We start from the raw sequence: 23,544 nt of genomic DNA, 5'->3' as shown, positions 1-23,544 counted from the left end.
CAGGAATTATTCCCTAGCCCTGAGTTTAAGCCCCTTGACTAGAAAAAAACAAAACAAACCAAAACAAAACAAACGCAAAAAACAATTATTTAATAAATACAAAATAAGGAACCCATACTTGGAATATAAAATTGCTTCTCCATACTGACATGTCATGGCACATACACCTGGTTGAAACTTTTGGAATGAAAGGTTCTGGACAGGAGTGGAGCCTGGCATAGACTCAAGCCCCAGGCATCCCCCAGGAGTTGATGAAGAACCGGATTCCCTAGAGAAGACAATCTGGTTAGACTTAACCGGTTGTTCTCTGAGAAAGAGAAGTTCCAGTGTGACTGCTGCTCACCACAGTTACCCAGGGCCCAGTGGCAGGATGCCTGCCCTGTGCCCTGACAAGTCCCACCTGGGAGAGCGTCTGTCCTGCCTCCAGGCCAGTTCAGGCCTGCCAATGTACACAACAACCCTTGTTTCCTCCTCTAACAAGCAGCTCAATATCCAAACACCGTGGGAACCCAGTCCGAGAGGCACAGGCACAATGGAGGGGAAGCTTCTGAAGCAAGCATTTGGAAAGGAGCAGAGATCACAGCAGGCAAAACAGCCATGAGGATGTGTCTGCAAAGAGTCCTTAGCTGGGTTCTGCAAAGAGAGGCTGGCGTAGGTGAGCGGCGCACTTCCATAACCAATTTGAACATCTAATAAAGCTGCCTGTGGTGGATAGATGGCTTCTTATTTGACATCGGCAACAGAATAAGGGGCTGCAAATTCAATGAATAGTCTCTGGCCAGAGAAACAAAGTCAAACGCTTAAGTTTCTGCTCTTCCAGTGGTTCCTGGTATCTCCAGCTGAGTGTACATCTTTCTGTGGCCAGTTAGTGCCATGCCACCTTCTGCGGAGTCTGCGTGAGAGATCACGTTAGACAAAGAGCTTCAAGGAAGCATGCCTGCAGGGAGGGGGTGTTGGTTCAAGGCTTCCCATACACTTCGCTGCACCTTTATAGCCTCTACCTTTATTTTTACTATATTCTTCTTGGCTGTACATTCGTTGCCTTTATTCTCGTTTCGGCTATTTTTCTACTGATCCGCGAACAGATCATGTTGTATCTTTCCAGTCCAATAGAGATGGCTTCTCTAAGTGATAAAGACTAAGACCAAAGTTTAAATGTGGGCAATGCCCCAATCAATCTATCATCTGATGTTAAGTTGCCTCCAGAAACTCCTACAACTTCATAAGCGGTTTTGCAGCTCACGCATAGTAAATATATAGACTTAAAATTTCCAGATATGTCCAACAGACAAAGTCAATGAATTAAACTAAGTTAGAAAGAGTTATCCCAGTAGTTCAGAGAGTTCTAAAAAAAAGGGACCTCTGTTTATAAAAGAAAAAGAAAGATTCTCCCAACAGTTAATATTAAGTTTAGTCCAACTTACATTATAGGGAATAGATGGTGGTTTCACACAAAATATAACCAACCGAAGAACCATTTCCTTATACAGGAGCTTATAAAGATGAAAATTGTTGGATAAAAATAAAAATAAAAAGAGTACATCCCTGCCTTAGGTTTCTTAATTATTAAACATAAAAAGGCTGAATAGATGACGCATTCTATTAAACAATATGCTAGACTTGTTTCACATCACTTAGCTTAAACTGTTGGTGGGATAGTCATCAATTTTCATGTAATTCATCAATGCTTTGCCTTTAAAAAAATTGATTACGTGCTTAAATAAACAAAGAATCTATGCCACAATCACACACTGTATAAAAATGTTAATTCTCCTCAATAAAGATACACTCAGATGCAACACTTTTGAGTCTGTGTCTGTTTGTCACTTCGCCGACTCCTTGCCCACCTATCCCGAGATCCCTGTCCCATCGGTCCCAGTGCTCTGGCCGAGCCGGTCTGTCACACTGACACCTGACTATAGTCCCTAATTCATGTACTTTACTTATATAAGGATATTGTGTTGAAAAAAAGTTTTGTTCATTAGGTCACAGCAATTAATGGCTTGAATGTGCTTACAAGTCAGGTGAAGATTAATTCTGGAAATTCAGAGTTTCCAGGTTTTTGAATGGACACTGCTAATCAAAATGAGAGGGGTAGTCTAAGTGAGATTTGGAAATATTTTTGGTCATTCATGTCATCAAAACGGCAGAGACAAATTAACAGTAGTGACAGAAGAGAAGGAATAATTCCAGAGTTAATGAAAAAATGACAGTAAATAAGGTATACCAGAAATTGTTTTAGAGAACCATTTTTGGTTATTGAAGAAATAGTTATCAACTAGTCTTATTCCATATTGCCTTTAGCATTCTAAATCTCTTAGGCTACTTCTTAATTTCTGTGTAATAAATGTATCTCCTTCTGTGCTGTTCTTTCATACCTTATCTTTTTTGCTTTCTAAAAATCTCAGTCTTCTATATTCCTCTATGAACATTTCCTGATACTAAATACAACTACAAAGATGGCAGAGGATGCTAATGTAAGGGTCCAATAGCTCATGAGTCATTAATGAAACAACATGGAAAAGAGGACATATTTATTGCTACCTCACATTTTCTGAAAAGCTGCAATGCAATCATTTGATTTAAATTTCCATTATTTGTCTACATAGTGTCATTCAGTGCACATAAGCGCAAATATGAGCTGGGTGCTGGTGGTTCACGCCTGTAATCCTAGCTACTCAGGAGGTTGAGACCAGAGGATTGTGGTTCAAAGCCAGCTTGGTCAGGAATGTCCATGAGACCATTATCTTCAATTAACCACCAGAAACCCGGAAGTGGTGCTGTAGCGTAAGCGGTAGAGCGCTCAAATTGAGCTGAAGAGCTGAGGGAGTGCCCCCGGGATCAGAGTTCAAGCCCCACAACCAACAAAAAGTGCAAATATTACTTTAAGTTTCCCAAAAGGACGGACAAGATCAGTAATCTTCCCAAGCAGAAAAAATAATTTCAAAATGATTCAGTGCACCTATTTTTGCTGAGTTATTTAAGTTATGGCTTCTTTGCTAGACATATTCTCTTACTTTAAAAATTGTCATATATTAGCTTTACAATAAACTTCATCTAACATTTCTTGTTCCAAAAGAGAAGTCTATACAGTTGATGTCACTTAGCTTTCTTATTATCTTAATTCAAAGCCAAACCAGGCAGGAGAGTCTGTCCAACTCTTATAGTAAATTAAACACCAAAAAATCAGAAGTGGAGTTTTGGCTCAAGCAGTAGAGTACTAGTTTTGGGGGCAGGTGGGCAGGAAAGACAACTGTTCAGGGACAGGATCCAGACTCTGGATTCAAGCCCCAGAACCAGTACAAACTAAACAAACAAGCAAACAAAAATCCCAGATATTTCTTTGGGACCTTCCTTAAAAGAGTACTGGTCTGAAAAGAGGCTCCTTTTGCTGATCATACTCACTGGATCCTGCTTTTTTGGAATCCTTACTGCTCTGGAGAACTCAGGACCAGACCAAAGGAATTGATAACTGACTCCTGCATCAAGAGAATCATCTCAGGGGTGAAATGTCCATCCATATGACACTTTAAAACCTCTTTGTTCCTTTGCAGGAGAACACTTTTAAAACAACGTTATTTCCTTTTGTTCTATGCTGGTCGTCAAATGGTACATTATTTCCTTTTGTAATACTCTCAACTAGAAGTTTACAGAAAAATTTTATATGAGTAAAGAACACACTCGGGAAGGCCAGGGACAGAGTTTCCTTCAAGTCTTGGGATACTTTTCTTGTACAGTAAAAAGGAAAGCACAAGGTAACTTGAACTTTGTTAATCCTCTATGTTCCATTCCTCTCCTGGGGTCATTTTCCACATCCAGTAAAAGTTACTTCCAGTAACAATCGATGGTGCTGCTTGAAATATAATGAATGCTTTCTGGCTTCACTGAAATAACACTAGGACACCTTTGGACCTGAGGTAACACGTGTTTCAGAGACAACTCAGTAAATAGAAAATATGAAATTTATATTGCTTATAAATACATTATACATGAGTACATTGAGTTCAAACTTTGTAAGTTCTCTGTAAATTAAGGCGAATTTTAAATGGGAAGAAGGTTCTCAGAACATTCTTTTTGTGAGTGTATGTGCTGTTCATAATTTCCCAAATGTACATGAGCTAACAGTAAGGGAATCAATAGCAATAATAGGAGAAAGAGAAGTTCTGTGTTTAAGTATAAGGCTTCAATACAATATAGCAAACTACAAATAAGACAACATTGAAACAATAAAGCCAAGTTCAGTATGTAGATTTATGGGACTGATATACAGAAAGCAAGACTCCTACATGGAACATGAATTATGAGGCCACTCTCATTCTAAATCATGCTTGCTAATCATGCAATTTTGTAGAAAGTAGAATGGAAGAATAATATTGTTCCTAAAGCAAGTCAGATATATGAGCATGGATTTAACTGAAAAAAAAAAATGTCCATCTTGTGAGAGCAGGGATTATATCAGCAATGAACTGGTGGCTAAGATCACATTTCTTTTTTTTTCTTCACTTGTATATGTATATTTTTTTGTGGGCGGTGGTCTTGGCACTTGAACTCTGGGCCTGTGAGCTGTCTCTCTTCTATTCAGCTCAAGGCTAATGCTCTACCACTTTATCCACAGTGCCATTTCCAGTTTACTTTTAGTTAATTGGAGAAAAGAGTCTCTGGGACTTTCATACCTGGGCTGGCTTTGAACCACAGTCCTCATATCTCACCACAACCCAGCTTAGATCACATTTCTAACAGTGTAACTGAGGATAAGTAATGTGTGTGTTCATCTATCTTTATAAGAATTCTTGAGTTAGGGGCTGGGAAAGTGGCTCAGGGGTAGAGCAGTTGCCTTGCATGCATGAGGCCCTGGGTTCGATTCCTCAGCACCACATAAGCAAAAAAGAAAAAAGCCAAAAGTGGCGCTGTGACTCAAGTGGTAGAGTGCTAGCCTTGAGATGAAGAGCTGAGGGACAGCGCCCAAGCCCAGAGTTCAGGCCCCATGACCGGACCCCCCCCCCACCAAAACAAACAAAAAAAAAGAATTCTTGAGTTAAAAATCTGGGCTACAGCTTAGACATTACCCTCACAAAAATGTTTGTAGTTTAAAAGTTGATACTCCTGGAGAAATAAAACCTTAGAATGAAAAGGAGTCTGGGAAGTTCAGTTTGCATCCAGCTTGGGCAGAACAGTCTTTCCAACAGTACATATAATAAAGCAGCCAAAAGCTGGATTGGAAGAATGGCTCAGGTGGTGGAATACCAGTTATGAGCAAGATTGCCGAATAAGAGGTTGAGGCTTTTGCATGCATACATAGAAACATACACAAACACACAGAGGCACTTATATGTGCACACACAAATACACAAATGAAACAACTCTCAGAATGTGTAGAAAAGTTAGAAAACAACAGAATATATATCCTGATTAAGACTCGAATCAAGGGATAATTTTTAATATTAGAAAGTCCTCAAGTGAACTTCCTTCAAAAAAGTTTGAGAATATTACATAGGTACTGTCCAGACATAGTAAGAGAGTCAATTAATCATTATTATAGGGATCGCATCCATGGAAGAATGAATCAGAGACCCTGCAAGTGCATCTGAAAATATTCATATCCTGTGTCAAGTGTGAGAGCATCTTTGAAAATAGTAGATAAGCAGTCTGAACAATCACTATGGTGTATAATATCCCTGGAGAAGTTCAGAATTGGTAATCTGTATCTAGATTAAATAAACCAAGAAACTATGGCAGGGCAATGTGATACAAGCCTAGAATTCTAGCACTGAGATTAAGACAGGAGACTAGAGAGTGGAATTACATAGTGATACCTTCCCTGGACCAGGTAGTATAATTTTGTCTTAATAAAAAAAAACAAACCAGAAAGGAATACATAACTGGATGTTTGGGCTAATTTTGTCACTATGTTTTGAGAAGTCAAATTTTCTGTTGAAATGCAACTCATACTTAATCCTCACTTGTGTTTTAAATTCTCTCTTCATTACAGATCATTCCTAGATGCAAAATGACTCATGATTCCCATCCAAAATTTGAAAAAGTAAATAATCATCATTCTGTTGTATCTCAAAGGAATGAAGTAGGATTACAACAACTTAAGCCTAGAAAAATAGAAAAGTTCGTCTAATGTAGGATTTTGAAGATCTTGCTAAATTAGAATTTAGATTTAAAATAAATATTTTGATTTTGTTTTTAATTTCATATTCTATCGGATGCTAAAATTTCTTTTTTAAGTAGAGGGTTTAATTGACAAATTCACAAATGATTTTGCATTCTATTTGCCTAGAATATTCTTTCAAGAGAGTTATAATTAGAACTTAGTTAATAGATAATTCCAATAATTAATGTATAAAATGATAATGTGAATGGTGTAGACAGAGTTGCCAAAAATTGATGATATTAATTTATAAATTTAGAATAAGAGCAATTTTTGGAGTCTTTGTTATAACATGGTATGAAGAGAATAATCATGTGACATCTACTTTCTTCTACCTGTATGTAACACAGGAAGCAATTTCCTTAATTATTTGCCACTGTATACAATGAGAAAAATGTTAGTTTTGAGGTTTCTTTTTATTTTTGTTTTTGTTTTATTGGTTTGTCCTAGGGATTGAACTCTGGGCCTGGACACTGTGTCTGAGCCTGTTTATGCTCAAGGCTCGTGCTCTCCCCCTTCAACCTCAATGCCACTTGTGTCTGACTTTTGCTGATAAGTTTATACGATAAGAATCTAGGGAATCTTCCTGCCTGGATGGGCTTTGAACTGTAATCTTCTGACCTTAGCATCCAGAATTTATATGATAGTTAAAAAAGTATAAATATAAATAATATTTGCAAGTGTTCCCATCTCAAGAATAACAGTGTGGGGGAAATGATGCAACCCAGTTTATTGTGGTGTTCTTTCCAAAACATGAATGGCATCACATTAGCAGAGTTGTATTTTTTTCACAATAGAGATAAGCTATTCATGATGTGAATTAAGGGAAGTTTGAGGTGCACCCTAAAATTTGAAAACTGTTGGACTAGGATGACTCTATGTCATAAATATTGGGATTGGTGGTCATAAAAAAAATAGCTTACTGTGATAAACAATTGCTTACTCTTGAAGAATTATTACCTATGGTACATAGTTTTACCCTCAACCAGAATGTGGTTATTTTTCTGTTGACTCTCAATCTGTAACACCCTATGGAAAAATGCATCTATTGCAGAATTACGTAACATGCAAGCCGGTACTGTTTTGAATCTCTCAGGTATGGAATCTTCTGAATTTGAAAATGAGTAGTTATTAGCCATTGGAATGTTGAAGAACACATAAATTCTGTCTTCTTAACAACTTATTTACTTTTAAAAGTCATAGGATTCCATAGAATTAAATTGTTTTCGCTTTTAGTATGAGAAAGTACTATATTTATTCTTTTTTAAAAATATTGGTAAGTATATTGTGAAAATATTGTCTAGTCAGATAGCATTCAAGTTGATGGTCCTCTGATTAAAAAGGATAGTTAATTCAAATGAGACGCCAAACAGTATTGATTTTGAAAAAGGTACTACATAAAGAATAATATTTACTATACCAATACAGTGAAATTTTATTTCATGCAGCTTATTTTTTAAATTTAATTTTATTGTCAAAGTGATGTACAGTGGGGTTACAGCAATTTTAAGGTAATGAATAAATAACTTTGCAAACTTGATACCCCTTCCCTGATTTTCTTCAGTTTTCCTTCACCCCAATACTCCTCACAAGTTGTAATGTATATTTACAACATATTGTCTTGTGAGTATTGCTATTGCATTGGTTTGCCTTTGTCCTTTGTCTCACCATTTTTTTGTTCCTCTTCCCTTCTCTAATTAACGTAAATATATACACAATACACAGGCTACCAAAATCAAATACAGCAGGGAATAAAGCACAGGGGAAAAACCCCAAAGAAAACAGAAATCACATAGCACATTAAAAACAACAACCGCAAATAATATTCTCGTTTTCATATCTTGGAGTTCATTTTGCTCAGAATCAGCTTATATGGTTTTATATACGCATAACAAAGCCACTGGAAAATAATAGTTTCATGGACACTATATCATGAAAACAACATCTTAACTGTTTTTCATGGTAAAGGTGGGGTTAGGATTGGTGAATTCGCAGTTCTAATAAAAGAATTTCAAAAGAGTTTTAAAATTATAACAGGTAAATTTTTATTTGTTCAAATTTTTTAACAACTTTGCCTATTATGAAAATTTAAATTTGCCTGGGAAAATAGGCGTTCATGCAAAGTAATCCATGGAGACTTTGCTGAGAGGGAGCAATGTGGGTGAAGATGGCTCATTTTCACAATAAACAAACCTCAGAAACCTTTCTATAAATCCTGTAGGTTCCCTTGAGAATTGTCCTTACCCAGGAAATCTACTCTTACTGTGTGAAACAAGGTTGTAGTGGAATTTAAATTCAAAGTTCTTTAAAAAAAAAGACATCAAAATTTGTGAATTGACTTTAATTACCAAACAGTAATTCTCTGAAAAAGATAATTTGGGTCCAAATATTTAGGGCGAAAGTGCCCTCAACATTGAAAGAAGGTATTGGGTTTACACTTTTCTGTTTCTAATACTTTCCACAATGTCTTTGCACTTGAAGCACTGAACAACAGAAAAAAATCTGATTGGATACTTGAAACCAATGATTTCACATTTTTTAGTAGTTTACAATATGTAATATCCTTATTAACATGAAATATTGAGGACTTCACTTATTAAATAAGCCAAAAAGTTTTGGGATCAGAAAATAATTGAGCAAATTGAAAAGGCGAGAAAACTCATTCTTAGAAGCCCTAGCTAAGCATATTTACTTCAGGAGTGGAGGGAGGCCAAACTTTTTGATATTCATTGTCTTAATATTTTTGCTACCTAAAGTGATTTTACGGAGCCTATTTAGCTCACTACAATGCAGAACAGATTGAATGAAGACATGAAAATAAATTCCACATCCAAATAAAAGAGTTTTAAAAGGAAAACCATGAAGATGTAGTGTGGGTAGAGCCGGTCAGATCTGGTTGAGTCAGCTAGAGTAGCAGTTGAAGCACACTTCCTGCTAATAGAGACGTGACCCACAGGCATGTCTGCCTAGCTTGCCAGCCATGAGCTGTCCATGCTCCCTACAAGCCCGGGAAGACCAATCAGTGCCTGTCACCAAGCAGTGCCCATCACAAGTGCCTTACATCAACTCCCCACTAAGTAATTGGCTGGGAAGGACTCAGGAGGTTGGGAAAGCTGGGGCTATATAATCCCCCCCTTGTGCAGAAATAAACAAGACCTGCATAAGCCTGTTCTCCCAACGTGTGTTCCTTGTGTGAGTTGTTCATACTTACCTCCTGCTGGAGATCTAGCCCTACAAATGGTGCCCAATGGGTGGCTCGATCGCTTTCTGCAGATGGACGGTCGAGGGTCTAGTGCAAAATTAGTGCCTCCATGGGCAACCTTCCCCCAGCAGCAGGAGAGCCTCAATCACAAGCATTTGTTGCCCTGCTCCAGAGTAGGCAGATAAAAGTATTACAAAAGGAAGCTAGATTAATATGGGAAATAGTAAATGAATTGTATCCCTGGATTGACTCCGGGGCCATTTGGGATCCAGACAGGTGGACCCTCCTCCTTCAGGCATTTCATAAAAAGGAAGTCCTTGACGGCTCTGAGCTGCCCCTAATCTTTTACCCCATTGTAGTAGCTATTCAAGCCTGTCTATCAGGGAAAGAAGAAGTGGAAACTCTGCAAGCGTTTAACATCTCGCTGCAAGAAGAAACAGAACAAAAGGAAAATTGCGAAGCTGCTTTAGCACTCCCATCTTTCTTGTGACACAGCAAACAATTCCAGCAAGAACACAGATAACCAACAACTTCCACTAACAGGTGACCCAGGGGGCCAGCCAGCTACGCTTGTACAACCGCCTCCCCCACACTATCAGTCACAGGAAGCCTGCCCAATCACTTCTTTTGGCTGTTTAGGCAAGCCTGGGAATTCTCCTCAGAAAATTTTGTATCCTTGGGCAGAGATATCCAACTTTGCCCAAGAACAAAAACTCGTTGTTCCCCCTGTAATACAACAGTGTTCACAGGCCCCGCATCTACCATGGCAACGACAGCCAAGCCTATAATTGAACCCCAGTTCATGTTCCCTGAAAACGTCCACCGAACACGACCTAACCAATGGTACGCCCATGACCCAAAAATACCGGGCCGCTGTCAAGGAAGATGGGTTACACTCCCTGAATGCTCAACAGATGCTCGAAACCCTTAGCATTGATCTTAACTGCCCCCATGATTGGAAGAGCTTAATGAACTGTAGTCAACAAGAAAGTTTAAAAAATGCTTAGAATGTATTCCTAAGTACCAGTTTTATAAATGGCTTTGCACTGTGGTTTGTGGTTATTTTATTTTACATGAGATAATATTTTCTACTACCAATAAGTTTTGGAAAAAGAAGAAAACTAAAATTTACTATTGTAGAGGAATATGATAGAAGTAGAAGAAAGATTTTATGTTTGTCAAATCTCTGATGAGTACCCGTATTCAAGACTTAAAGTCATATTTCTTACTATGTTAGACAGATAGGGAAAACAAAACACCATATGATAAGGCAACTATTTGTGATTTTTTAAAATGTACTTAGTATGTGATGAAATTTACTTTATTAGCTAATGTTTTGGTTTGAAATATAGGAGGCTGATCTATTTAACAAATTTTTGAAGTCACCTACTGAAAAAACAAATGATGGGGGGTATAATTTCTACACTTTAATGAATGGATGAACCTGTTTGGCATTAGTGCTGGGTAAATAAATAAACTCTATTGTAACTTGCTCCCTACCCTTGAAAAACTATTTATGTCACTAAATATCATCTACTTGTAAAGTGTTATTTGGCAAATGTGATTTTTAAAAGTTTATTTGAAAAGGAATATACTTTCAGGAGATTAAATGTAGGTTATCATTTGTTTGACAATGACAACATTTTTATACTACAGAACCAAGTTTTACTGAAGTACCAGTGTTTTGAAGCACTAAGGATCTTCTCAATTAATGTTTTTCTGAATTATATTTGACCTCTATGTCAAGTATTCCTAGCATTGGTAGACCAAATATGGATCTATTGTTCCAGGAACTATTTTTTGGCCTGCTGATGCTGCAATGAAATTATTCATTAATCATTAGGAGAGGGGTATTACAAATGATCTAGTGACATTTGTGGTCTTGTTCAATCATATATGATGGTCATCTGAAAATTAAAATTTGAATTACTGTACTTTCACATTTTGTGATTTCATCTTGCATTTTAAGTTGCCTTGCATTTCCCAATTGCTTACTGATAATTCCTGCATTTCAAGGAATTGGGGCCCTGAAATATAGAAAATGAGAAATTGAGATGGGTCTTCAATTACTTTCTGTTGGCATGTTGCATGGACATAGGTGAGAACTCTTGCCTTAGTTATCTGATGATGCGGATAACTGGGACCTGGGATCCTAAGACCCGTGGATCCTGTAGAAGAATAATAGCTTTTAGACATCATATCAGAAAAATTTGAGTATAATCAGTAGGAATGCTTCAGAAACATGGAGAAAAACAGTTTGGGACCAGCGAGTTATAACAATAAACAGAGCAGCAAAGTAAAATCCCTTATAGATTAGAAGCAAACATTGTTTTTTTTACCATGTGAATTCAGAAGACCAAGAACACTTAGAAGTTATCACAAGTTTATACCGAAACATTGCATTGATAATTTTTATATTCTAATATATATTCTAATCCTGATTATTTATATTCCAATCTATTTATTGGAATAAATATCAATTAATTTTTCAAATTATCAATTAATTCTAATAAGATTCACTGTGTGAAATATAAAATCAGCACATATAAATATAAAATATATAATAATATATAATATTAGAAAATGTTTGGCATTGTTCTGTTGTGGTAAGGGTATCAAAGGCAACAGTTTTTTTTTTCTTTCTGCTTATGTGGTGATGAGGAATCAAACCCAGGGCCTCAGGCATGCAAGGCAAGCACTCTACCACTGAGCCACAAGAGGCAACGGTTTTAAAGTATTATTCCATTACCTCTACTCAGTGTTTGGTAGAATTAGAGCTAAAGCTTTACCATTCCGAGATATACAGCCTAGAGGCAAGAGGAAACACTGTGATTAAAACATTACCAATTTAAGGCCTAATAACGAGGAGAAACATATGGACTTCTTTTGGAGCTATGGAATATATTTGGTGATAGAAAATCAGTGGTGTAAGTTCCTGCCTGCTTGGATGGTAGACAGGCCAAGACATTAGGTAATCATACATATGAACAATTTTTTCACCTTCTTGGCTTTAGCATCTTTTGAAATGTTAGGGTGTAATAAACAATTATATTTTGAAAAAATACCTTCTAGTCTGAACAGTACTGTCTGAACTGTTTGTCTCTTTATGATCCCTTGTAACAGATTAGTTTTGCTCCAATAAGAAAATCTATGCTGTCAGGGTAAGATTCTGGTTGGTCTGTTCCTACATGGAGCACGGATAAAGGGTCAGGAAGACATTTGTGCCAGTAAAACCTCATTTGGGAGATTTTAAGCTGCAGAAGTTTAGAAGTAGCTTTTAAGCAAGGCTTATTTTGACTCCATTATCTCCACAAAGCTAAATCAGTTAATAAATAAGTACTTGAAAATCCATCATCTTTGGACCTAGATATAAAGGCTGCAAAGTATGATCCAATTTCAAATGAAAAAGACTTAAAATAGTCATTGAAAAAATTGCAAATGTGAGCAATTGAACAAACAATATATGTTTTTTCCACCATACACAGAATTTTACAGAAATAAGATGAACTGCAATTTTGGGAACAATAAGGTTTCCTTCTTACAAATAGGCAACCAAAGATATATGCCTGTCTTAAGATTGCATCATTAACTACTTAAATTTCCAGGATACTACATGCTTCAGCAGCACGTCTACCCAAATTACAATACAGAGATTTACATGGCTCTTGTACAAGGATGATATGAAAATTTGTGAAGTATTGCATATTTTTCATTCTTCTGATGCAAGAAATTAAAAACAGTTATTAAAAAGTTGATTACAAATATACAAGTGTAAGAATACATGTAATTCATAGAAATAAAAGTTAGTTTGACATTATTCAATCTTCACTTTTTACAAATTCCTTTACATAGCATAACCTTTATAAAACTTTTGAAATAAGATAACATTGTCATTTTATCCTAAAGAAATAAAATTCTTTAAGGACCTAGGAATTAAAGGAATCTTAAACTGTTTCTATATGGAATGCAATCTGAAAGGACACATTTATTAATGAACCTATATATTATAAAACAATGTCGAATTCAAAGGATTATATCTAGGAGAGAATGAAATAGGTTATGGACATTACACAAACAGAATACTAAATATTTTTAAATATACTTTTTTCAGACATGCACCAGAAATATCTTTACTTTCTGTATTACTCATTTCAACAGATAAGTTAAAATTATTTATGATTTAAAAAATCACAAACTCTATAGAAATCATTATAGATGTATACAAACAACTCAAATATATTTTGACATCAAAGTCAGGCAATTCACTTGGAAGAATACCATGGAATCCATGAATTTTTAAAGTAAGATATTGCTGTTGCTTTGTATTGTGAAAATATTTTGTATGGACACATAGGATGGACTGGCAATTTTGAAATTTAAGAAACTTAACTGAATCATTAGGACTTAGGAGAACAATTTGTACAGCTTTCCAAAACTTCAAAGAGGTAGTAATACATACTTATCCTTTTGGCAATATCAAATGCAGCTTCTTCCAAGTTGTGCTTCAGACATGCTTTGAAATAATGGTTCACCATAAGGAGATCCAGAAATTCTTTGCTATATCTACTCCCAGCAGCAAGATGCAAGGGGGTCAAGAGGCCTTTAGTTTGGGCTTTTTATCTGTATCATGATGAAATAAAGAAGCCACTGTGGTATTATTCCATGTATAAGTACTGTGCAGGGGTGTCCAGCCATTCACAATTATTCCAGGAATATCTACCTTGAGCCACCAACTCATGGACAATGTCTAAGTGTCCACTGTAGGCTTCTCGATGAAGAGGGGTATACTCATCGTCATCCCTAGTATTCACATGAGTGGCCTTTTTGGGAAGTCGTCTCTGCACTGTAGTAAGGCTGTTATTTTCAACAGAACAAAGAAGAAATTTGCTTGAATCCTTCGCCATTTTTTTCTTGCAACTGATACCATTTCTCACTTTTTCATCTTGTTCTTCAACTTCATAGCAATTGCCTAACCAGAGACTTTGAGTGCCAGTGAGAATGAGCTGTCCATGTATTTTCCCAATAGTTCACATTGGATGAAATGGTCAGAAAAATCCGGTGAATTTTCTGCATTTGTTTTTTTCACTATTATTTATTTTCTATTTTTTCATTTTTACTATTCTAAATTATTCTAACTGGAGAGTAGGGAATTGGTAGAGAGCAAAGGAAAGATTTTCCTCCGTATTCAAAGGTACAGAATGAAAATGAGGACTAGTGGTGTCTTCATGAGCAGCTTATTCTAGGAATGATAAAATAGGAAATAATGCTTTCTATGTAAATGAATTGGGAAATGGCAGAGGAGAAAGTGAAATGATGCAACCAAAAATATAAAAGCAAAATAAATTAGGGTAATTATGGAGCAATCTTATTATCTATGAGAACCATGAAAGGGAGAGAGGAAGAGAGAGACAGATGTGCAATGATCTAGCTAGCCACAAAATCCATCCCTCTGATCAAATTATAGTGCAAATAATTTTATTTTTTAAAAGAGATGGAAATAGAATTTAAGATCAAATGTCTCCATTGTTTTTAATTATATTTTTATTATCTTAAATACTTGTACAAAGGAATTTCCATTAAACAAATCAGTTTTTTAAGTATAATGGATCTTTATATAGCTTTTCAACACCCTTCCAAACTTCACCCCACTTTAATTTTTTTCTAGTTTCATACTATCTGAATTGAATATTATACCTTCACTCTCTTCCTCCATAACTCTCTTTATTCCTTTCTTTTGACTTCCCCTCATATCTTCCAAGTGATAGTTTCCTGGTATTCATTTTGTTGGAGTAAAGTTCAATTTCATAAGAAATTAAACCTTTGAAATAATAATCTGCGAATAGCATGCTTTGGTTAATATTTTTGTGTAAACTTGTATAAATTTCTATCTTCCAAATATGAGACAGAGCATGGGACCTTTGTGTGTCTGGCTCTGACTTAGTTCACTTAATATATTTTTAGATCTATCCATTTCGTTGCAAATAATGTACCAGTCTTCAAATGGATGGGTGCAATCCAATTGTGTATATGTGCCACACTTTCTCCAACCATCACTCCACCAAAGGACATCTGGGCTGTTTCCGTAACTTGGCTACGGTGAATAGCGCAGCAGTGAACATGGTTGTGAAAGTGATTTTCTGTAACCCTTTGGAAGAATTCATCATTACCTTTATAGGAGCAATCCTCTAGATAGTTTTCCAGAATAAGAATATCCCTCCCTTCATCTTCATCACAATGTATTGCAAGTCCTCAAAACCACATTTCCCCCTACAGGTCTCAATAAGCTAAAACCACACTGTGCCCATATTCTTTCAATACATTTTTTACATAATTGGACATATAATTAAGTGAGAACCTTCTATATACTTTCCTAATGTGGGAATGAGGGACATGACAGAGTAAAAGTAAAAAATATGTAATTTAATTAGCTATTATCATATTTAAAATCATTTTCAGCTCTAATTCATAGCCTCACATAATATTATTTTAATCTTTATTTGATTACTTCATCTAACCCATAAATTATAACAGGTGAGTTTAAAATAAAGGCAAAAAGTGTGGTTTGATTTTGACACTCATGTGTGAAGTTGCACAACATGGGCAAATAGATGGATTGGAATTAATAGCTCTTATCCATTTTGTTAACGTAGAGACGGTTTTCCCAAACTGATTCTCGCAATTCGCATTCCATTCAACAACAAGAAACGTGATAATTTCCTTTGATTTTGTTTCCATTTAATTTTATAATGGATGATTTCATAAATCTACTGTAGATACAAAAATATGTTAAAATATTTCTATCCGTATGCATTGATATATACATACACACATATATTACACAGGTTATAATGATAATGTATAACTTCAGTAACTGTACAATTTACTAAATTACTAAAACTATCGACGTCTCATTCCTGGAATCCTGATTACTCGGGAGGCTGAGATCTGACGATTATGGTTTGAACCCATACTGGGCAAGAATGTCCAGGAACCTCTTATCACCAAACAACCAACAGAAAATCAGAATTGGAACTGTGGCTCAAAGTAGTAGAGTGGTAGCCTTGAGAGAAAAATCTCAGCCACATCATCCGGGCTCTTAGTTCAAGAAGTACAATCTACCCAAATAAACATCTATTTAATTTAAACATGTGTAAGTAAAGTATTTCCATCACCCAAATGCACAACCATGCTCATTTGCAAGGTAACTCTGTTTTTTCTGAAGTACCATAAAACATTTTCACTTAAGTTAAAAGGATTGCACTATGGGTTCATTCTCTCATTCATTTTTCCACTCAAATACTCAAATCTTACAATTTTTCCAATTATTTAAAATAATAGATTTTTACTTTAATACCCAAATATTAGAGTTTGAATTGAGTGTCTTATGACCCTAAATGGGTGTTCTTACCATTTTGTCATGTCCCCAACCCTAAATTATCCTTATTATTGTTCAGATACTTGTGTATGACCTTGGGTTCAGTCCATGTTATGTTATTCTTCCTGGAATTTAGAATAACAGGTGCATGGCATTGTGTACAGATCTTACTCTCCAGTCTGGGCTTTAACCTCTATCCTCACAACAGTAGACTCCCAGGTAGTACGGATTTTTATAAGCTCGTCATAGCTGATGTTTTTTTTTAAGTCTTTGCATTTCCTGCAGGTTCATGAGTACTGAATTGATTTGTTTTCTTGGGTTATTTTTATTTTTTTATTGTGTTTCATTTCAATGTATGTGTTGAGTTGTTCCTCACTTTTCTTTTTGTTTCTTTCAATCAAGTTCTTACCTAAAGTGCTGAGAAACCAATTCTTCTTTTTCACGATAGTCAAGATGAACATGATTTATTCCCAAGCAATTTCAATATTATTTAATCACCTTCATATCTATGGATGGTATATAAATGATAAATGCTGCGAAGGGCCTTTTTATTTTCACAGTAGTCTTTGTCATATACAGACAGATCATGAAATATATGCAGATAATTAAAGTACAGATGTAAGCAAAGAGAAGAAAAACCTATTATTAATTGTAAGAGGCTTTCATTCCAGTGAAAGAAATGCGCTGCTTGATGCAGGATTTCACAAAATTATTTTGCTAGGAGGAAGCTAAACAATGATCTAATTCTATAGAATTGAGGGAGAAGAATCAAACTCCTGAATAGTTTATATTTGGGTCAAATAAAAGCATGCTTCCAAAAAGAGAGTTGACTTTAGAGAAACATGCTGAGTTTATGTAAATAGGTGCTTAGCTGATTTTGTTAATTTGTAAACTAATACAGGGAAATAGAGTACAGCAAGGTAAAAAAAGAACTTCGCATTGCAATACTTATGTGTGTGTGTGTGTGTACACATGCACGTGTATACACGCACATGCATGTGCAAGTGCTCATTCATTCATCATCTCTAAGCTTCTGTGACCTAGGATAGTGGTTTACCACTTGAACCATCGTTCCACTCCTGTTTTTTTGGAGATAATCGCATGTATTTTCATGATTGGACTGGCTTTGAATAGTGGTCTTCATATCTCAGCCTCCAGAGAAGCTAGCTAAGCTTATTCATCCTCCAAGTAGCTAGTTAAAATTGGGCCTGTCCTCTATGCTTCACTGCTCTTTTATTCTTGTCCTGAGTTGTTCACATGCCTAAGTCATATATATGTCTAGTTGCCTTAGGAAATACTCTTACTGCTTGGCACCAGGGGCTCCTATCTGAACTCTTAACTACTGAGGAGGCTTGAGAACAGAACCCAGGCCAAAAGTTTTGTAGACTTCCTTCTCAATCTATAGCTGGGTGCATTGGATCATTTCCACCATCCTGCACTATCTACAGGTTAAGATTGGAAGGACTGCAGAATCCAGGCCAGCCAAGGTAGGAAGCTAGACAAGTTGGTGTGCAACTCTTATGCCATTGATAATGGGAAGGCTAAAACGACAGATCAGGTGCATGTTCTTGTGGAAAGGGAACCCCTATCCTAAAATTAACCACCTATACGACACCAGTCCAACAAAAACAAGACCCCAAGTTGAACACAATTTCCCACAACCAAAATAAGTATATACCTTAACATCCAGAAACTTAGTACAATCTGCTCTTTGCTCTAATATCAGCTTCATCTAATTATCATATGATGTAACAAAATAGTTTCTTCATTAAATTTATTATATATTTAAAAAGACCTAGAAAATTCTTTCTCACGTATTAAGTGCAAACGAATGGCAAATTGCCTCATTTCTTACATATTTGACTACCACTATAAATTCATCTTATGATTATTATTAATATTAATATATTCTGATTTATTACTTTATTTTGTAACAGTTTTTAAACATTTGGCTTCTCTGCTGAAGTTGAAGTATTTTAATAGAATCATCAAATAATATTACTTGGGTACTTAGAGCAGTATTTTAAAAAGTTTTTAACCAATGGTTTCTAGTAATTCTGTTTTTTTTTGGGGGGGTCTGGTCCTGGGACCTAAACTCTGGGCCTGGATGCTGTTCCTCAATGCTAGTTCAAGGCTAGCACTCGAACATTTGAGCCACAGCACCACTTTTTCTGTTTATGTGATGCTGAGGAATCTAACCCAGGGCCTCAAGCATGTAAGGCAAGAGCTCTACCACTGAGCCACCTTCCTAGCTCTCTATGAATTCTTAATTTGTATATTATTTAGTTTATTTTTAATTTCAATTTAATTTTATTGTAAAGGTAATGTACAGAGGAGAGGGATACAGTTACATAAATAAGGTAATGAGTACATTTATTATGGAAGGAATATTGTTACCTCTTTCATTGATTTTTTTGCACACTCAAAAAAAACCCAAGAATTCTATGCTTCCATCGGAAAGAATGACATTGCCCCTTTTGTTAGGAAATGGAAAGATTTGGCAAAAATTATATTAAGCGAAGTGAGCTAGGCCCAAAGAAACATACGTCTCATGGTTTCCCTTATTTGCAATAACTAGTATATGTCTGAGACAAGCAGAAAAAGTCAGATAAGTTGATGTTAGGTAAAATGAACCCTAAGAAATGTATTCAAATGATTTTTTTTTCTTTCATGCATTTGTTTCCAACGCATTTGTAAGATTATTTCTTTGTTGCTTTGTATGTCCCCCCCACCCCCACAGTATAACCCCTTCTTTCACTGTATTTGATGTCGGTATAATTTGTGTAGGGGAAGGGGAAAAACAAGTCATTTAAATAAGGATACAGGTGGATCATTGAAACAATGGGAAGTACAAGTTGTCATGTCGAAAATGAACTTTAAAACTTTGGTGTGGGGGGGGGGGAAGATTGTGTGGGGAAAATGGGGGAAGGCTGGGAAAGGATGGGAAAGGGAAACAAAGGAGGAGGCTACAATGCTTGTTAAGAATTGTGCTCATTATCTTGCCATCTAATTGTAACCCAACTGCACAGTATTTTCACAATAAAAAATAAATAAAAATTAAAAAAAACTACTGCTGCTTTTCCTGTCGTCATTGATCAATAGGTACTTTGCTGTCTTTGTTCATGCATTTTTTATTATAAAATTGATATACAGAAGGCTTACAGTTACTTAAGTCAACCAAAGAGTACACTTCATTTTATTTTCTAAATTTCAAATTTTGAGCTTAATTATTTTCTTTTGTTTTTTTAGGGTAATTCTTTTATTCAGAGTTGTAGGATTAGTTAATTTAGTTTTGCATAATTTTAACACATGTAATTATTCAGACATATATTTTGCTTTCAAAATAGTTAACATGTGAATATTTAAAAATTATTTTCTTAAATTTTATATGGTTGGTGAATTTAAATAAATATATTATCTCATAGTTCTAAACATATTTGTCCAGGTAACAAATACTTTATTTTCAAGAAGCACATACTTTATTAAAAAAGCCTTCATTACATGGTCACTTTTTGGCAATATTTGTACTTAAATTAAAAAAAAAAGTCTCTTTGAGCTGGGCATAGTGATTTGTGGTTTCCATTTTCTAACTATGGTGGGAAGTGTAAATAGGGTTTGTAATTCGGGAGAGAATGGGAAACTATGAGACCTTATCATAAATTTCCAGAGTGAAATGATTAGAGATATAGCCATCCCTAACAAGATATAGAGCACCTGGTTATCATATTCTAAATCTTGAATTAAAACACCAGTAACAACAATCTTTTGTCAAAATAAAAGGATACATGTTTCAAAATGTTTATTATTTAAAACTTGTTTGCAAAGTTCTCATGTCTTTTATTTCTTAATTTTCAATTTACATAATCTATAAGAAGCCAAGTATCTTGTGACTATTTTATTTCTACTAAACTTTTAAATACTATGAGCAATATTATGATTTCATATATTAAAATACTTTTACTGTTTGTGATAATTTCCTCTGTTTCATATGATAATAACAATATTCCAAATGTGTGTATATGGTGTGTGTGTGTTTATGTGGGTTTTTTTGTGTGTGCTTTTTGTGTACTTTGTAATGCTTAGGAAATCACACAATTGCTTCCCATATGTTAGGCCAATGTTTTACCACTGAACTATACTGTTTAGTTATAATACAAATTGTGTTTTAAGTTATGACTTTTAAATTTTCATTCCTAGTAAGCTTTTTCAAAATTATATAAGATAAAATGTGATCCAACTTCTTTTTTTTTTAATTTAATTTTATTTTATTTGTGAACATACTGTACAGAGGGGTTACAATTATATGGGCAGGATAATGCGTACATTTCTTACCAAGCATTGCAGCCTCCTCCTTTGTTTACCCTTCACCTCCCTTCCCAGCCTCCCCCCTCCCCCCTAATCCCAATCCTTCTCCTTCCCCCCCTTCTCCCCCCTCCCCCCCCTGCACCGACGTTGTAAAGCTCGTTTTGGACATGACAACTTGTACTTCTCATTGTTGCAACAGGTCCACCTGTATCCTTAAACAACTGGTTTTTCCCCATCTCCTCCACAAGTTATACTGACAATGGTTTCCCTTATTTGCAATATCTAGTATATGTATGAGTCAAGCGGAAAATGTCAGATAATGTGATGTCAGGAAAATGAACCTTTAGATATGTATTTTAAGGTTTTTTCTTTCATGCATGTGATCCAACTTCTATCCACATTAACAATTGTTATTGTTATTTTTTCTCTTATTTCTTTGGAAATTAATTATATTCCTATTAAAGCTTTTTTACATTGTAACAGCTCTATACAATGCTTTATTTTCTATTTTATTTTTTCCATGTTATCTGACTTTCAGTCCAAACTATCAGGTGGATTAAAAAGAAACTTAATTCAGGACACTTTATTTTTCTCCTTCTCTTCTCTGAAGTCTTTCTGTTTTTTGAAACAATACCAATGACATACAGCTCCTATGTGGTCCACCATTCTTCCCCCCCCCCCCCCCGTTCTGCAGTACAGCTCAAGTCGTTATCATTCAGCTTTATTATGCTATAATGTTATCTAAACCTAACTCATTCCTAAATTAATTTTATTTGCTTTGAGCAATCACTGAAGACATTTTTCTAAATATAATATCGGGGGTTTGTGTTTTCACAAGGTGTGAAATATGAGTGACTATCCAACATCTAGATATCTCTGGAGAATATTGGTCCACATGCTCAACAATCACGTGTGTAAATTCAAGGAATACAAATCAGTCAGAACAATGTTGTAAAATGGTGTTGCTGGAGCCTTCATACTAGCTTTGAATTGTATTTCCATGTTTAGTGAAGATAACATAGTTCTACTATAAGAACAGACACATAGAAGAAGGTAACAGATTTTTCAAAAATAAATTCTTAGTTTTATGGACCACAGACTTTTGAAAAGGATGCTATGACTTTATGAAATAAAACAGAATCTTAAATGGTTGTATTGGCACAATTGCCTCTTTAGATTTAAAGAATGATCTTAGACTACTACCTCAATCCTTTGTTTGTTTGTTTGTATGTTGGTCATGTGGTTTGAACTCTGGGCTTGGGAACTGTCGATGTGCTCTTCAACTAAAGGTGAGCACTCTACTGCTTGAGCAACAGCAAAACTTCCGGGTTTCTAGTGGTTTATTGGAGATAAGAGTCTCACGGACTTTCCTGCTCGGGCTGGCTTTAAACCACGATCCTCAGATCTCAGCCTCCTCAGTAGCTAGGATACAGGCATGAGCCACCGGCACCTGGCCTACCTCAAACCTTGTAAAGAATGATTAACCTAAATGTGAGATGTAAAAACCTATAAAATATAAATATAAAAATTCATAACATTGGCTCAGTAAAGGTTTCTAAAAATTTGACATGGAAAACATTAGTAGCTAAAGAAAAGCAAGAACTGGATTATATCAAGTATTAACCTTTCATAATTCAAAGGACAGTATAACAGAAATGAAAACATATCCAACAGATAGAGGGTACATATTTGTTAATGCTACAATGTTAATGCTACAATGATTCCGAAACAAGTATTTTATTTTATTTTTTTATTTTTTTTTAAATTTAATTTAATTTTATTTGTGAACATACGGAGGAGATCAGAGTACAGAGGAGTTATAGTTACATGGGCAGGATAATGCGTACATTTCTTACCAAGCATTGCAGCCTCCTCCTTTGTTTACCCTTCACAACCCTTCCCAGCCTCCCCCCTCCCCCCCTAATCCCAATCCTTCTCCTTCCCCCCCTTCCCCCCCTTCCCCCCCCCCCCCCGCACTAACGTTGTAAAGCTCGTTTTGGACATGACAACTTGTACTTCTCATTGTTGCAACAGGTCCACCTGTATCCTTAAACAACTGGTTTTTCCCCATCTCTTCCACAAGTTATACTGACATCAAATATAGTGAAAGCAGGGGTTATACTGTGGGGGAGGGACATACAAAGCAACAAAGAGATAATCTTATAAATGTGTTAGAAACACATGCATGAAAGGAAAAAACATTAAAATACACATCTAAGGGTTCATTTTCCTGACATCACATTATCTGACCTTTTCCGCTTGATTCATACATATACTAGTATTTTAATATCTTCTAATTCTATATAATTTTTTTCCTGAATAGGATATTTCTTTAAATTACATATGTAAATTAATAGTCAATAGGAGGAGCATATGAAATAAGCTCCTCTTTAGTGTCTGAGAAATAATAAAAAGAAAAATCACTATTATGACCATAATATAAAAAGTGACGCAAAATATCGTAATTCATTTGTGGAGAAATTGATATACTTCTTATAGTGATCG

At 35.5% G+C, this 23,544-nt stretch overlaps 1 pseudogene; it reads left to right on the top strand.

Moving 5' to 3' along the window:
* Positions 1 to 12,972: 12,972 nt before the first annotated feature.
* On the top strand, positions 12,973 to 13,069 carry LOC122126395 (annotated as a pseudogene).
* The last annotated feature ends 10,475 nt before the right edge of the window (positions 13,070 to 23,544 follow it).

Source organism: Dipodomys spectabilis, unplaced genomic scaffold (genome assembly GCF_019054845.1).
Source record: "Dipodomys spectabilis isolate Male_0828 unplaced genomic scaffold, ASM1905484v1 ptg000276l, whole genome shotgun sequence".
Taxonomy (NCBI): Eukaryota; Metazoa; Chordata; class Mammalia; order Rodentia; family Heteromyidae; genus Dipodomys; species Dipodomys spectabilis.
Note: the sequence above shows the minus strand (reverse complement) of the source record. Positions and strands in the feature narration are given on the sequence as shown.